The 16,409-nt window shown below is 43.3% G+C and overlaps 1 long non-coding RNA gene across 1 annotated transcript in view; it reads left to right on the plus strand.

The window, feature by feature from the left end:
• Positions 1-16,409, plus strand: part of LOC133251408 (uncharacterized) — a 56,288-nt gene that overhangs the window by 11,936 nt on the left and 27,943 nt on the right. The gene's annotated exons all lie outside the window — the stretch shown is intronic.

Consider the following 16,409-nt stretch of genomic DNA (forward strand, 5'->3'; position numbering starts at 1 on the left):
TAACAGTCAGTACAGGACACAGGACAAAGTAATGAACGTGTCCTGTCTGTATGCTGCTGCTGCTAAGTCGCTTCAGTCGTGTCCGACTCTGTGTGACCCCATAGAGGGCAGCCCACCAGGCTCCCCCGCCGCTGGGATTCTCCAGGCAAGAACACTGGAGTGGGTTGCCACTGCCTTCTCCATAGGCAAGTGTATAAGCAAAGTGCTAAGGGAAGAGGAGGAAGCCACACCTCAACAGAAGGAAGTTGAATTCTCATTTCCTTCTAGGAAGGCATTCATTGTAGCCTGCTTGTTAAAGGAAAATACTGGAAACAGCCTAAATATCAATCAGTCGTGAACTGGCTGGATAAATCTTTGGATACCTGTTAGATGGAATACATTGCAGCCATTAAAAAGAGATGGAGTTCCATGAACTAATATGAATACTACCGTGATAGCTAATTTTTAAAAAGAAAACAAGATGTGATGATTAGTGTATCACTTAAATATTTGCAAGGATTCCTCAGAGAGGCCATTCAGACCTGTAGTTGTATTTCTGGGAAGATTTTTTTTTTGCCTTTTGAAAAAATAAGAATTTAATTTCCTTAATAAATGTTATGGTATTCAAAAAAGAAAACAAGATGGCAACTCCTTGTATGGTATCATTTGTGCTAGAGTATGCGTGGGCGTCATAGAAGGAGGAATAAATATATGTTCTTGTATGAGCAACCTGTCTCTGGAAGGGTATACAGGAAACAGTCATGATGATCTTGGAGGAGAAAAACTGAAAGGCTGAGAGGCTGAAGGGCAGGGAGCAGAAGAGGCTTCCTTTTCATGGCATATTCTTTTATATATTGTTGCTGCTGCTGCTAAGTAGCTTCATTTTTCAAATGATTATTTTTAAAAAATCAAATGTATGCCCTAAGGCATGGATGAGAGGCACAGGTTTGATATAATTAGGGTGTGGACAGGATGTTTTTTGAGCCTAGTGACCCATCTGGACCAGGGTGGATATCTGAAGTTGGCCAACCAGCTACGTGGGATGTCTCCCACAGCTCCAAATCGCCACATCACAGAGCACAGGAAATAGCCTGGTGCTAGGAGGGGAGCATTGTCATCCCACGTAGCAAATCACCGAGAAATAGAGCTAGCAATAAATGCACTAAATTACCCAGGCAGCCAGAGGGCACAGGGACCACTCTAATGATTCTGTGTCGGGCTCACTTCCAGGAGGGAAGGGTCCTCCAGAACATTTTTGGAATTTCATTGCTGGAGATCTCTTCGCTGGGAGTCAGTCTGCTCTGAGGAGAATAGTTCCTTTCCTGGCAGAAACATCTCTGTAGCATAAAATGTATTAGAGAGCAAATATGATGAAAACTTTGGAAAATGGAGGGGTTGGAAGCAGTGAACTCACTTTAGCAGACCATCATCATCATTATAGCAGCTGATATTTACTGGGCATTTATCATGTCCTAGGAATTGTTCAAGTGCTTTGCATGCATTATTATCTCACTTAGTCCTTAAAACAACCCTACGAGGTAGCAGTTTTACTGATGAAAAAACCAGCATCCAGAGGTTTAGAAATTCACCCAAGTTCATGACATAAGTAGTTGATCTGGGGTTTGAATTGAGGCTGTCTGTACTCCAGCTGTTTGACCAAACTTCCTCCAAAAGAGGACTTCTCCAGCACATGAACAGCAGCAAGCATAAGTGCCATGGGAAACATTTGGTGTTCCTGAGTGCCCTCAGAGCTCCTGGAATATGATTTTTTTAAAAATTGAGGTAAAATTCACATAACAAAATTAACCGTGTTAAAGTGAACAATTCAGTGGCATTCAGAACACTCATCTTGTTATGTAATCATCACCTCTATTTAGTTCCAAAACATTTTCATCCCCTCGAAAGGAAACTCCCTACCCATGAAGCAGTTTTTCTCCATTTCCTCCTCCCCTCAACGCTGAAAACCCCCAACTCTTGTGTTCTATCTCTGTGAATTTATGTACTCTGGCTATTTCATATAAATGAAATCATACAGTATGTGACCTTTGCTGTGTGGTGTCTTTCCTGTACCGTATATGTTCAAGCTTTATTCACGTTGTAACATGTCAGTGCTTCATTTCTCTTTATGGCTGAATAACAGATTCCATTGCATGCATCTGCCAGTTTGTTTACCCATCCATCCATTGGTGGATATTTGGGCTGTTTCCTTCTTGTGGCTATAGTGCAGCCGTGAACATGTGTGTACATGTGCTCATTTGGGTAGGTGTTGTCAGGTCTTTGGGTATATACCTAGGAGTGGATTGCTGGGTCATATGGTAATCCTGCTTAGCTCTTAGAGGACCTGCCAAGTCATGGCATGATGTTTTGAAATTAGAATATTTCCTTGGGATCTTGGAATGTCTCCTATCTAAGAAGGGGAGAGCTCCATTTTTGGGTGGATAAGGGAAACATAGTGTGGTGTAGTGGAGGGAAGACACAAGCTGATCTGGTTTTGAATTTCTGCTCTGCCACTTATTGATAGCATCTACTTCCCTCATAGCTCAGTTGGTAAAGGATCTGCCCACAATGCAGGAGACCCAGGTTCGATTCCTGGATCAGGAAGATCCCCTGGAGAAGGAAATGGCAATCCACTCCAATATTCTTGCCTGGAAAATCCCATGGACAGAGGAGCCTGGCGGGCTACAGTCCATGGGGTCCCAAGAGTAGGACATGACTTAGTGACTAAACCACCACCAAATGAGTTATAAGCTTCTTTTTCCTTATCTTTAGAAATGGAGATGATCACATCATCCATCATTCTTTCAGTGAATCCACTGAGGGCTTCTTGTGGGCCAGGCACTGGGGATAGAGTAAGCCATCATGAAGTTTACAAAATAAGGGATGGGAAGACCCAGAAGTGAATTATTTTGCAAAGGGAAGAATCTTTTTTTGTCATGAGAATAATCACTCCCTTTAGTCACAAGAAGTCAGTGAGCACATCCAGGTAGGCCTGCGTCTTATTCCTCTCTATCCCCAGCAGCCAACACAGGGCTTACAGAGATAGGCCACTTAGGGTTCTAGGGTGGCAAGAAACAGTAACTCAGTGGCTTGGTATAATAAAGATTACTGGAAAAAGACTGGGATAGTTCCTGGAATGGAAATAATAGCTTAAACAGTCAGTCCTCTGGGAGGCTGGGAGAGGCCAGGCGGTGATGGGCAGCTCGGCCCCAGCAGCTTGTAGCGGGGCCTCCCCTGAGGCTCTGCCTCGGACGATCCAGCTGCAACCCTTGTTGGTGTGGCAGAGTTCTACCTTATCACAGCAGCTTGAGCTTTGCAACCAGGGGTTTCCTTCACATCATAGTCATCAGAGGATTGAATTCTCATTAGGGCAATTTTCTAGCAAATGACAGTCAAATGTTTTGAGGATGGGTGTCTTTGTACAAAGTCACAGTTGGGGCTGATGGTGAAGATCAGCTTGGACTGTGAAGTAAAAAAGTCGGCTGGGAGGACAGGGAAGATGAAGTCAGCTGCAGAGCCACAGCTTTTTGTTTCTCCCACAGTCAGGCAGCAGCTGTGACATGCCGCAAGGACCTCTCTTGGGATGACTGCTGCTTTCTGACTTCTGACAAAAGGCAAAAGCAAAGGCCTGCTTTGTTATTCTCATCTCTTACTGAGAATAACTAACTGCTCTGAGCCCTCACCTCATGACAGCACTCCATCCCTAGTTAACCCCTGCTTTTCTTAATCCTGAGACCAAAACAGCAACCAGTCCAGAACTGATTCTCGCTTCTCCTCGACTCTGCTTGGAATCCTTCAGCTGGAACCCAAAACTCACACAGAAGAGCTGCAGTCCTTCCTGAGGTCCTCTGGATGCCCTACCTACCTCGCTGCTTGGTGACCTCTGGCTGGTTAGCCAGGAACTATTATGTTTTGATTTTTTTTTAATAATTTTATTTGTTTACTTTTGGCTGTGCTGGATCTTCATTGCTGCGTGGACTTTACTTGGAGCGAACAGGGGCTGCTCTCTAGTTGTGCACGGGCTTCTCCTTATGGTGGGTTCTCATGTTGGGGAGCACAGGCTCTAGGTGCACAGGCTTCGGCAGTTGCAGCACATGGGCTCAGTAGTTGTGGCTCCCAGGCTCTAGAGCACCCGCTCGGTAATTGTGGTGCACAGGCTTAGTTGCTCCTTGGCATGTGGGATCTTCCTGGATCAGCGATTGAACCTGTGTCTCCTGCATTGAAAGACGGATTCTTTACCACTGAGCCACCAGGGAAGCCCTGGAGTGATTTAGTAATGACTGTCAGAAGCTGGAATAGAGCACTGTGATGGGCAGCCCTACTAGAGCCACAGGATGGTCTACCTACTAGGATGGAGGGAGGAAGCTCCCCAGAGAAAAGACGCTCTCATCAGGAAAAGGGGAAGGTATTTGGCATGCAGACCCAAGAGATGGCTCTTGGGGTAGGTGCTCAATGCGAATTACTATTAATGAGGTCATGTTTTTAGAGACACCATAGCAGATATCTTATAAATTAAGCATACTTGCTCTTCTGATAGTAATCCCAGCCTTGCCCAGGTTAATAACAATGTTATTAGAGATATAACAATGTCTAATAATGGTTGAATATTTGCTCAGTACTGGGTTCTCTTATACTTCCTTTCATTCTTGAAGTGACCTCACGTCTACCTTATGGATCTGTGCAGTTTCTAGGATGCACTCTCTGTGCAGGGGGAGTTATCCAGCATGAATAACTGGTGATAGGTTGTTTCCAGCTCTGGGTACACCTTGGTGATAACACTGGCCTGGCAGTGTCCCCTGTATTCCTTTGCATCTTGGTGGGAATGTGTGAAGTTAGAACTGGCTATAGACTCAACTCTTGCCCTCCTTTAGTATAGGGGACTCAAACTCTACTCAGGCGGCAACAATGATAATAGCAACCGTTAAAAATACTCATAAGCTGGTTTTACCACATACTGAGGACTATGCTAAGAGCTCTGCACATATCATTTTCTTTAATTGGATGAACAGTCCTGTGATGTACATGCTGCCTTAGTTCTCAGATGTACCCACTCAGACCTGGAGACCTTCCTTGCTAAGGTCATACAGTTAATGAATGACAGAGCCAGGACTTGAACCTGAGGCTGTCTAGAACTCGTGCTAAAACACAAGACTACGTTGCTTAACTGACTTGTACTCATCTGTAAATACAGCCTCAGTTTTTCTTTTGTTCATATTTACTTATATAAATATATGTTTAAATCAAGTAAAGTACTTAGCATAGGGCCTGGCTCAAGAGTCATTATTATTACAATTACAAACGGATGTGTTCTTGACAAGCGTGCAAACAAAATCCTATTCTCTGTCTCTGTACTTTTGGCTTGTGATTCTCATATTATCTTCATTATTCATTGAGGTTCAGTTTGCCATGGATCTTAAATGCTCTCCATCTCTCCCCTGAATGCCATCTGCCAAAGTTCTTAGGAAAGGTTGTTGTTGAATCACGCGAATACACAGGGATTCTTGGCCCCCAGAGGAGAAGAATTCAATCCGGGGCCAGAGACAAGGCTTGATGGCTCAGAGCTTTTGTGAAATAAAGTTTTATTAAAGTATAAAGGAGATAGAGAAAGCTTCTGACATAGGCATCAGAAGAGGGTAGAAAGAGTACCCCCTTGCTAGTGTTAACAATGAGGTTATATAATCCAAAGAATGTCTGGAGGTTGTAAAGACCTCATCAGACCCACTCCCATAATTTACATTTTAAGATAACACTGTCCTCAGGCAAGATACATCCTTGTAAAGACCAGGTCTACTCCCATAATTAACATTTTAAGATAACAGAAGTTTGAATCCAAAGACTGTCCTTAGGCAGGATACATTATTGTTATATAATCCTAAGGAATGTGGAGAAAGAATAAAGTTTGTCCTTTCTTCCTCCTTGAGAATTCCAGACCCTTCTCTCCTTGGGGACCCCTAGACTCCATATCAACCTGCCTAGGAAATAACTCTCTCACTTACACTCTTAATCTGGCAAACAAACACTTACAAGTACCTGAAAAGTGAAAACATGTCTTAGAAAATTCTTTTGTGGAAGGAAGAACCCTGGGTCATGGGATAATAAGTCATTGTCCCCTAATTTTTCTGTTCATCATCTCAGGAATCATTCCCAGTATTTGGGGAGGAAAAGGGGAATAGAGACTATGATGGCTGTCCCACAGACTGGGTATAGCCCAGGGGAATCTCTGCCACTGAGAGTATCCAGAAGGGTTCAAGATATGGTCTCTAGCCATCGACACAGCTTTCATCGTGGACAGCGGAGCTAAAATACAGATCCCCAGGCCCCACTTGGACCCACAAAGGATGCATCTCTGAATACGGTGCCTGGGAGCCTGCATTTAGTGATTCTTAGTGTAGAGTTATAGTCTTATTCAAATTCTAGAGGAAGGAACCTGGGCAGGGCTGGGGTTACTATCAGAAGAGCAAGTATGCTTAAAAAGTGTCTCGTGGATGGCTGTCATTTTAGGGGATCTCCTGATTTTATTCTCACTTGTCTTCCCTATACAACTTTTCATCATGGCTTCACCTGCCTTATTAACATTACCTTTCTACACTGTGTTCTAAGATTCTGTCTCTGGAGAACATGATGGGGGAGCAATCACTCTTTCTGTTTCTTCCCCCATATGTGTTTCTGCACCCTGAAAGCCGCTTTACAGGACCTAACATCTTTCCAGGCTCCTCACTCTTTTTCTCGTGTTTTCTGGTGCTTGCTGCTGCTGTTCCATTGTGGGGAGAGCAGGGAGGGTGCTCCTAATGTGCAAAGACTCATTCCTCTTGTCAAGTTCAAAGGTGAAATTTATATAAATCACTTCACATTTGAATCTGAGGTGCTGACATTTTGTGGCTAATTTAGTAAGGACTGGCTGGAGAGAATTAGAGCTGGTTTGTTTATCTTCTTAGCTGGCCTTCCCTTCCCTCCTTTCTGCATTTGTTTATTTCATGTTTCTAGCTGCTGTTGCAGATTTCATTTATCAGTCTGAGGTGACTTGGGGCATTAAGAGGAGGCTCTGGCAGCATTTTGGGAAGAAAGGAATAAACTCATGTAAGACACCTTGCTATACTCAACATCAATACAAACAGCTCAAATTAAAAAGTGAGCAAAGGACTTAGATGCACATTTCTCCATGGAAGATACACAAATAGCCAATAAGCACATGAAAGATGATCAACATCACTAACCAGTAGGGAAATGCAAATCAAACTCACAGTGAAATACCAGCTCACACCCGTTAGGGTGGTTACTTTAACAAAAAAAACTGTAGTAAGTTTTGGTGAGAATGGGAAGAAATTAGAACTCTTGTGGTGGGAATGTAAAATGGTGCATTGCTATGGGAATGCAGTATGGCAGTTCCTCAGAAAAATTAAAAATGGTATCACTGTATGAACTAGCAATTCCACCCTTTGGTGTATGTCCCAAAGAGTTAAATGCAAGGATTTGAAATGATGGTTGGACACCCATGTTTGTAGCAGCATTATTCACCATGGTCAAAAGGTAGAAACTACCCAGCTGTCCATGGATAAACAAAATGTGGTATATACATATAATGGAATATTATTCAGTCTCAAAAAGGAAGGAAATTCTGACACATGCTACAACATGGATGAACCTTGAAGATATTATGCTAAGTGAAATAAGCCAGTGACAAAAAGATAAATATATAATTCCATTTCTATTAGGTACTTAGACTTGTAAATCCATAGATAGAAAGTAGTATCCATAGATAGAAAGTAGTATGGTGGTTGCCAGGGACCAGAGGAAGGGAGAAATAGAAAGTTATTTTTAGTGGGTATGAAATTTCAGTTTGGAAAGGTGGAAAAAGTTCTGCATAAGGATTCTGGTGATACTTGCCCACCAGTGTGACTGTACTTAATGCCACTGAACTAATTACTCTAAAATGATTAAAATGATAGATTTTATGTATATTTTACCACCACAGCAAAGAAAGAAAAGAACAGGGACAATAAGTAAGGATACCTATGTAAAGCATAATAAATAACAGCCGGTATTTATTGAGCCTTTACTGGGTCCTGTGCACTAAGAACTTTACACATTTTGTTTCATTTAATCCTCACACAAACCTTTAAGGTAAATTCTTTGTACATTTCTTAGCTGGAGAGACTAAGGCCCACAGGGACTACTGGTCGGTGATCTAATGAAAAGTAGGTTTAAAACCCAAATCTGGCCCAAGGAAAGCCTCTGGCATGAGTAACTTCTTAGAGTAGGGTCGTGGACATGGCACTGCTGTTTCTCCAGTGACGGTGCAAGGTGGTATGGCACCCTACTCCAGTACTCTTGCCTGGAGAATCCCATGGACAGAGGAGCCTGGTAGGCTGCAGTCCATGGGGTCGCTAAGAGTCGGACACAACTGAGCAACTTCACTTTCACTTTTCACTTTCATGCATTGGAGAAGGAAATGGCAACCTACTCCAGTGTTCTTGCCTGGAGAATCCCAGGGACGGCGGAGCCTGGTGGGCTGCCGTCTATGGGGTCTCACAGAGTCGGACACAACTGAAGCGACTTAGCAGCAGCAGCAATAATAAGACATGATGAGCATCTTCTCATATATCTATTGGCCATCTGTATGTCTTCTTTGAAGAAAGGTCTGTTTAGGTCTTTTGCTCATTTTTTTGTTTGGGTTTTTTGTTTTTTTTTCATATTTGGTGTGAACTGTTCTTATATTTTGGAAGTGAAGCCCCTTGTCAGTCCCATCATTTGCAAATATTTTCCTCTGTTCTGTGGGTTGTCTTTTCATTTCATTTATGGTTTCCTTTGCTGTGCAAAAGTTTCAAAGTTTGATTAGGTCCCACATTATTTTTGCTTTTATTTCTATTGCCTTTGGAGACTGACCTAAGAAAACATTGGTATGATTTACCTCAGAGAATGTTTTGCTTATGTTCTCTTCTACAAGTTTTATGATGTTGTGTCTCTTATTTAAGTCCTTAAGCCATTTTGAGTTTATTTTTGTGTATGGTGTAAGAGTATGTTCTCAGTTGACTTGCATGTGGCTGCCCAGCTTTCCTAACACTACTTGCTGAAGAGACTATCTTTTCCCCGTTGTATATTCTTGCCTCCTTGGTTTAAGATAAATTGACCATAGGTGTGGAAATCCCCTTACTTTTGAGCATTTAGGCTCTTGGCAATTTTTCACTGTTGTAAACTATGTTATAAAGGGCATCTTCAACCTAGAGAATACTTGCTTAGTGAAATAAGTCAGACAAAGACAAATACTATATGATATCACCTATATGTGGAACCTAAAAAAACAATACAGATGAGTCTGTATACAAAACAGAAACAGACTCACAGACATTGAAAGCAAACTTATGGTCACCAAAGGGGAAATGCAGGTGGGGAAGGGACAGATTAGGAGTATGGGATTCAGTTCAGTTCAGTTCAGTCGCTCAGTCGTGTCTGACCCTTTGCAACCCCATGAATCGCAGCACGCCAGGCCTCCCTGTCCATCACCAACTCCCGGAGTTCACTCAGACTCACATCCATCGAGTCAGTGATGCCATCCAGCCATCTCATCCTCTGTCGTCCACTTCTCCTCCTGCCCCCAATCCCTCCCAGCATCAGAGTCTTTTCCAATGAGTCAACTCTTCTCATGAGGTGGCCAAAGTACTGGAGTTTCAGCTTGAGCATCATTCCTTCCAAAGAAATCCCAGGGCTGATCTCCTTCAGAATGGACTGGTTGGATCTCCTTGCAGTCCAAGGGACTCTCAAGAGTCTTCTCCAACACCACAGTTCAAAAGCATCAATTCTTCAGCGCTCAGCCTTCTTCACAGTCCAACTGTCACATCCATACATAACCACAGGAAAAACCATAGCCTTGACTAGACGGACCTTTGTTGGCAAAGTAATGTCTCTTGTTTTTGAATATGCTATCTAGGTTAGTCATAACTTTCCTTCCAAGGAGTAAGCGTCTTTTAATTTCATGGCTGCAGTCACCATCTGCAGTGATTTTGGAGCCCAGAAAAATAAAGTCTGACACTGTTTCCACTGTTTCTCCATCTATTTCCCATGAAGTGATGGGACCGGATGCCATGATCTTCGTTTTCTGAATGTTGAGCTTTAAGCCAACTTTTTCACTCTCCACTTTCACTTTCATCAAGAGGCTTTTGAGTTCCTCTTCACTTTCTGTCACAAGGGTGGTGTCATCTGCATATCTGAGGTTACTGATATTTCTCCCAGCAATCTTGATTCCAGCTTGTGCTTCTTCCAGTCCAGCGTTTCTCATGATGTACTCTGCATATAAGTTAAATAAGCAGGATGACAATATATAGCCTTGACGTACTCCTTTTCCTATTTGGAACCAGTCTGTTGTTCCATGTGCAGTTCTAACTGTTGCTTCCTGACCTGCATACAGATTTCTCAAGAGGCAGGTCAGGTGGTCTGGTATTCCCATCTCTTTCAGAATATTCCACAGTTTATTGTGATCCACACAGTCAAAGGCTTTGGCATAGTCAATAAAGCAGAAATAGATGTTTTTCTGGAACTCTCTTGCTTTTTCTATGATCCAGCGGATGTTGGCAATTTGATCTCTGGTTCCTCTGCCTTTTCTAAAACCAACTTGAACATCAGGAAGTTCACGGTTCACGTATTGCTGAAGCCTGGCTTGGAGAATTTTGAGCATTACTTTACTAGCGTGTAAGATGAGTGCAATTGTGCGGTAGTTTGAGCATTCTTTGGCATTGCCTTTCTTTGGGATTGGAATGAAAACTGACCTTTTCCAGTCCTGTGGCCACAGCTGAGTTTTCCAAATTTGCTGGCATATTGAGTGCAGCACTTTCACAGCATCATCTTTCAGGATTTGGAATAGCTCAACTGGAATTCCATCACCTCCACTAGCTTTGTTCATAGTGATGCTTCATAAGGCCCACTTGACTTCACATTCCAGGATGTCTGGTTCTTAACAGATGAAAACTACTGTACATAAAATAGATAAGCAATAAGGATTTACTGTATAGCACAGGGCTTTTCATTTTGGTTTGCTTTAGTTGCCAAATCATGTCTGACTCTTTTGTGATCCCATGAACTATAGCCTGCCAGGTTCCTCTGTCCATGGGATTTCCCAGGCAAGAATGCTGGAGTGGATTGCCGTTTCCTTCACCAGGGTATCTTCCTGACCCAGGAATCAAACCTCCGTCTCCTGCTCAGGCAGATTCTTTACGACTAAGCCACAAGAGAAGCCCCATAGCACAGTGAATTACACTCAGTATCTTCTAATAACCTATCAGTTCAGTTCAGTTCAGTCACTCAGTCGTGTCCGACTCTTTGTGACCCAATGGACTGCAGCACACCAAGCTTCCCTGTCCATCACCAACTTCCAGAGCTTGTTCAAACTCATGTCCATCAAGTCAGTGATGCCATCCAACCATCTCATCCTCTGTCATCCCCTTCTTCTCCTGTCTTCAGTCTTACCCAGCATCAGGGTCTTTTCTGATGAGTCAGTTCTTTGCATCAGGTGGCCAAAGTATTCTTCAGCATCAGTCCTTCCAGTGAATATTCAGGACTGATTTCCTTTAGGATGGACTGGTTGGATCTCCTTGCAGTCCAAGGGACTCTTAAGAGTCTTCTCCAACACCACAGTTTGAAAGCATCAATTCTTTGGTGCCCAGCTTTCTTTATGGTCCAACTTTCACATCTATATATGACTACTGGAAAAACCATAGCTTTGACTAGACGGACCTTTGTCAGCAAAGTACTGTCTCTACTTTTTTAATATGCTGTCTAGGTTGGAGAAGGCAATGGCACCCCACTCCAGTACTCTTGCCTGGAAAATCCCATGGACAGAAGAGTCTGGTGGGCTGTAGTCCGTGGGGTCACTAAGAGTTGGACACAACTGAGCGACTTCACTTTCACTTTTCGCTTTCATACATTGGAGAAGGAAATGGCAACCCACTCCAGTGTACTTGCCTGGAGAATCCCAGGGTCGGGGGAGCCTGGTGGGCTGCCATTTATGGGGTCTCACGTTTATGGGGTCGGAGAGGACTGAAGCGACTTAGCAGCAGCAGCAGCAGCAGCAGCTAGGTTGGTGATAGCTTTTCTTCCAAGGAGCAAGCGTCTTTTAATTTCATGGCTGTGGTCACCATCTGCAGTGATTTTGGACCCCCCAAAATAAAGTCTCTCATTGTTTCCATTGTTTCGCCATCTATTTGTCATGAAGTGATGGGACTGGATGCCATGATCTTTGTTTTTGAATGTTGTTTTAAGACAACTTTTTAACTCTCCTCTTTCACTTTCATCAAGAAGCTCTTTAGTTTTTCTTCGCTTTCTACCATAAGGGTGGTTGTCATCCATGTATCTGAGGTTATTGATATTTCTCCTGGCAATCTTGATTCCAGCTAGTGCTTTATCCAGCCCAGCATTTCTCATGATGTACTCTGCATATAAGTTAAGTAAGCAGTGTGACAATATACAGCCTTGATGTACTCCTTTCCCATTTTGGAACCAGTCTGTTGTTCCATGTCTGGTTCTAATTGTTGCTTCTTGACGTGCGTACAGATTTCTCAGGAGGCAAGTCAGGTGGACTGGTATTCCCATCTCTTCTAGAATTTTCCACAGTTTGTTGTGATCCACACAGTCAAAGAGAAATCTGTACGCAGGTTGAGAGAAATCTGTTGCCAGGAGAAATATCAATAACCTCAGATATGCAGATGACACCACCCTTATGGCAGAAAGTGAAGAAGAACTGAAGAGCCTCTTGATGAAAGTAAAAGAGGAGAGTGAAAAAGTTGGCTTAAAGCTCAACATTCAGAAAACTAAGATCATGGCATCTGGTCCCATCACTTCATGGCAAACAGATGGGGAAACAGTGGCTGACTTTATTTTTCTGGGCTCCAAAATCACTGCAGATGGTGATTGCAGCCATGAAATTAAAAGACACTTACTCCTTGGAAGGAAAGTTATGACCAACCTAGATAGCATATTCAAAAGCAGAGACATTACTTTGCCAACAAAGGTCCATCTAGTCAAGGCTATGGTTTTTCCAGTGGTCATGTATGCATATGAGAGTTTGACTATAAACAAAGCTGAGCGCCGAATAATTGATGCTTTTGAACTATGGTGTTGGAGAAGACTCTTGAGAGTCCCTTGGACTGCAAGGAGATCCAACCAGTCCATCCTAAAGGAGATCAGTACTGGGTGTTCCTTGGAGGGACTGATGTTGAAGCTGAAACTCCAATACTTTGGCCACCTGACGAGAAGAGCTGACTCATTGGAAAAGACCCTGATGCTGGGAAAGATTGAGGGCAGGAGGAGAAGTGGACGACAGAGGATGAGATGGCTGGATGGCATCACTGACTCGATGGACGTGAGTCTCAGTGAACTCCGGGAGTTGGTGATGGACAGGGAGGCCTGGCGTGCTGCGATTCACGGGGTCGCAAAGAGTCGGACATGACTGAGTCACTGAATTGAACTGAACTGAACACAGTCAAAGGCTTTGGTGTAGTCAATAAAGCAGAAGTAGATTTTTTTTCTGGAACTCTCTTGCTTTTTCTTTGATCCAGTGGATGTTGGCAGTTTGATGTCTGGTTCCTCTGCCTTTTCTAAATCCAGCTTGAACATCTGGAAGTTCACGGTTCACGTACTGTTGTAGCCTGGCTTGGAGAATTTTGAGCATTACTTTGCTAGTGTGTGAGATGAGTGCAATTGTACGGTAGTTTGAACATTCTTTGTTCAATTCAGGAAACACTGCCCTGGGGCTGAGAAGAACTCTTGGCCTCCAGTGATGGCTTACAGAGAGATGATGCTTCTCCAAGGGCTTTGGGGGTCAGAGTCTTGAATAAGTGGGACTGAAAACTTAAATTCTTTTGTTGTTTTGGCTCCGTCTCTTTAACTATGGAATTGCTTGTTAAAAGACTGATATGCATGATTTTTAGGCTGTCAGATTGTCACCCTAAGCAGCTCCCTCTCCACCCTTGACAACAAAAACTTGCTATCAATGAATGCCAAGTTGAAGGTTAGAGGAAATAGAATCCTCTCTACAACTTACTCCTTCCTAGATCTAAAGTGCAGAAGGCACTGCTTCCCTAAGAATGCTGGATCATCTATAATGCAAAAGCACAGCCAGGTCATGTTCCTTTGGGGCAGGGAGAGAGAGCTGTTGGGTTCCCAAGGACTCTTGGGATACTTGGATACTCCAAGGATACTTGGAACAAGGACAAGACAAATGCTAACTCAAAGAGTCAGAGAGACCAGATGGCTCTCAGGTTAGGTTAGGAATGGGGCTGGCAGAGCACTGTGCTTAGCTTCTCTTCATGCTGATAATCCACACCCCCAGTAGTCCCTATAGGTCTCCATCCATTTATGTGGGACATTAGCTCTGTGAAGGGAGAATAAGTGTCTGTAAGTAAATAGAAGGGCTTGTGCCTCCTGTCCACTCCTTTGACCTGGACCTGAGCACCCTAAGAGAGGGGGCTTATAGCAAGACACTGATGAAACAATTCAAGAGGCACTTTGCAAGATTCAAGGAAAAGCAAATCTATATGAAGATCCAGTAGTAGTCAGGGGCAGCCAATTATACCCCCAAACCCTGGGAAGCACTCTACTCTGGGGCTGAGAAGAACTCTTGGCCTCCTGTGATGGTTTGCATAGAGACAATGCTTCTCCAAGGGCTTCAGGGGTCAGAGTCTTAAATAAGTGGGACTGAAAATTTAAAAAACACTTTATTCAATTAAAAGTTAACAAATGCAGTTGACACTCAAGAGGAGGAGAATTAAATTCTATCTTTTGAAGGGAAGAGAGTCATAAATTTGCACATGTATTTTCCAATAGCAACAGCAAGGAAGTATATATCCTCCCAGCCTATAACTCTCTAAAACATTACTGGGTATGAAGGGAATTAGTCAACAAGTGTTATTGTGATAACTGATTAATTATTTTGAGGGGGAAAAAACCCAGTAAAAGATTAGATCCCTACCTCACATTTTACACCCAAAGAAATTCCACATAGTTTAAATATTTAACTGTACAAAAGTATTAGGAAAAAATTCTGATGAAAACTGAAGTAGAGAAGGATATTGAGTCATCACACAAAAACTTAGACCACACAAAAGAAATGATTGATGGATATGATCACATATGAAAATGAAATAGTTCAGAAGAGAAAAACAAATCAAAAGACAAATGAAAGCAGGAGAGAAATATTTGCAGCTTATGAGATAGACAGGAACTAAGAGCTCTTAGCATAAAGGGCTGTTACAAATTCACATGTTTGCCCACATGTACACACACACACCCACACACACACACTGCAACACGTGTCCCAGAAGCATGTCTCCTCTCCTGGGGGACTGGATTCTAAATGTGCAAGGAGAGAATTGTGTCTGAAATGTCTCTGTTCTGCCCATAGGACATTACACGTGGTTAGTACTCAAGTGGATTCTGTTCATTTCAGCTGTTTATTGCAGTTTCAAAAATGTCTGCACCTCTTTCCTCTCCTCGCCCTTAAGAACTCTCTTCTCACTCAGAAAAACCTCATTAAGATGCTTCCTGTGCTGTTTGTGACTCACAGCTGGAAAATGGCACCCGCAGTGCTTATTTCAGCAAGAAGCCTCCTCCAGGCATAGATTGGATTCCTGCAATGCCCAAAGAAAGAATTAAAACTGGAAATTCTTTGCAACCATTCAGCACCTCCTTCTTATGCGTTTATTATGTATCTGGAGCCATTTTTTTGGTAGTTTTGCTGGGTCTTTCATTGCAACAAGGGCTTTCCTTAGATGTGGTGCATGGACTTCTCCTTGCAGTGGCTTCTCTTGTTGGGGGGCACAGGCCCTAGTGTGCAGGGGCTCAGTAGTTGTGGCAGGGGCTTAGTTGCTCCAAGGCATGTTGAATCTTCCTGGACCAGCGATCAGACCCTTGTCCCCTGCATTAGCCGGCAGATTCTTATGTACTTTGGCCACCTCATGCGAAGAGTTGACTCATTGGAAAAGACTCTGATGCTGGGAGGGATTGGGGGCAAGAGGAGAAGGGGACGACAGAGGATGAGATGGCTGGATGGCATCACTGACTCGATGAACGTGAGTCTCAGAGAACTCCGGGAGTTGGTGATGGACAGGGATGCCTGGCGTGCTGCAATTCATGGGGTCGAAAAAAGTCGAACACGACTGAGCAACTGATCTGATCTGACTGGGGAAATGCTATTTTTTTTTTTTATTTTAAAGTTTGTGCTCATAAGGGAGAGTTGCAGACAAGAGGAGGCCTGATAAAGAAGGGGCATGGGCGGAGGGAGAGCTGGTTTTAGTAGCTCTGCCGCTTCTTATCTATATGACCAGACAGGCCTCTTACAAGCTCTGGGCCTCAACTGGGCCCCGAGTAAAATGAGTAGGGGGACTAGGTGGTCCCCACAGGGTCTTCCAATTTTCACATCTAAGGATTCAGCTCATTTTCTCTTTTGA

The sequence above is a fragment of the Bos javanicus genome, chromosome 7, assembly GCF_032452875.1.
Source record: "Bos javanicus breed banteng chromosome 7, ARS-OSU_banteng_1.0, whole genome shotgun sequence".
In the NCBI taxonomy this organism is placed as follows: Eukaryota; Metazoa; Chordata; class Mammalia; order Artiodactyla; family Bovidae; genus Bos; species Bos javanicus.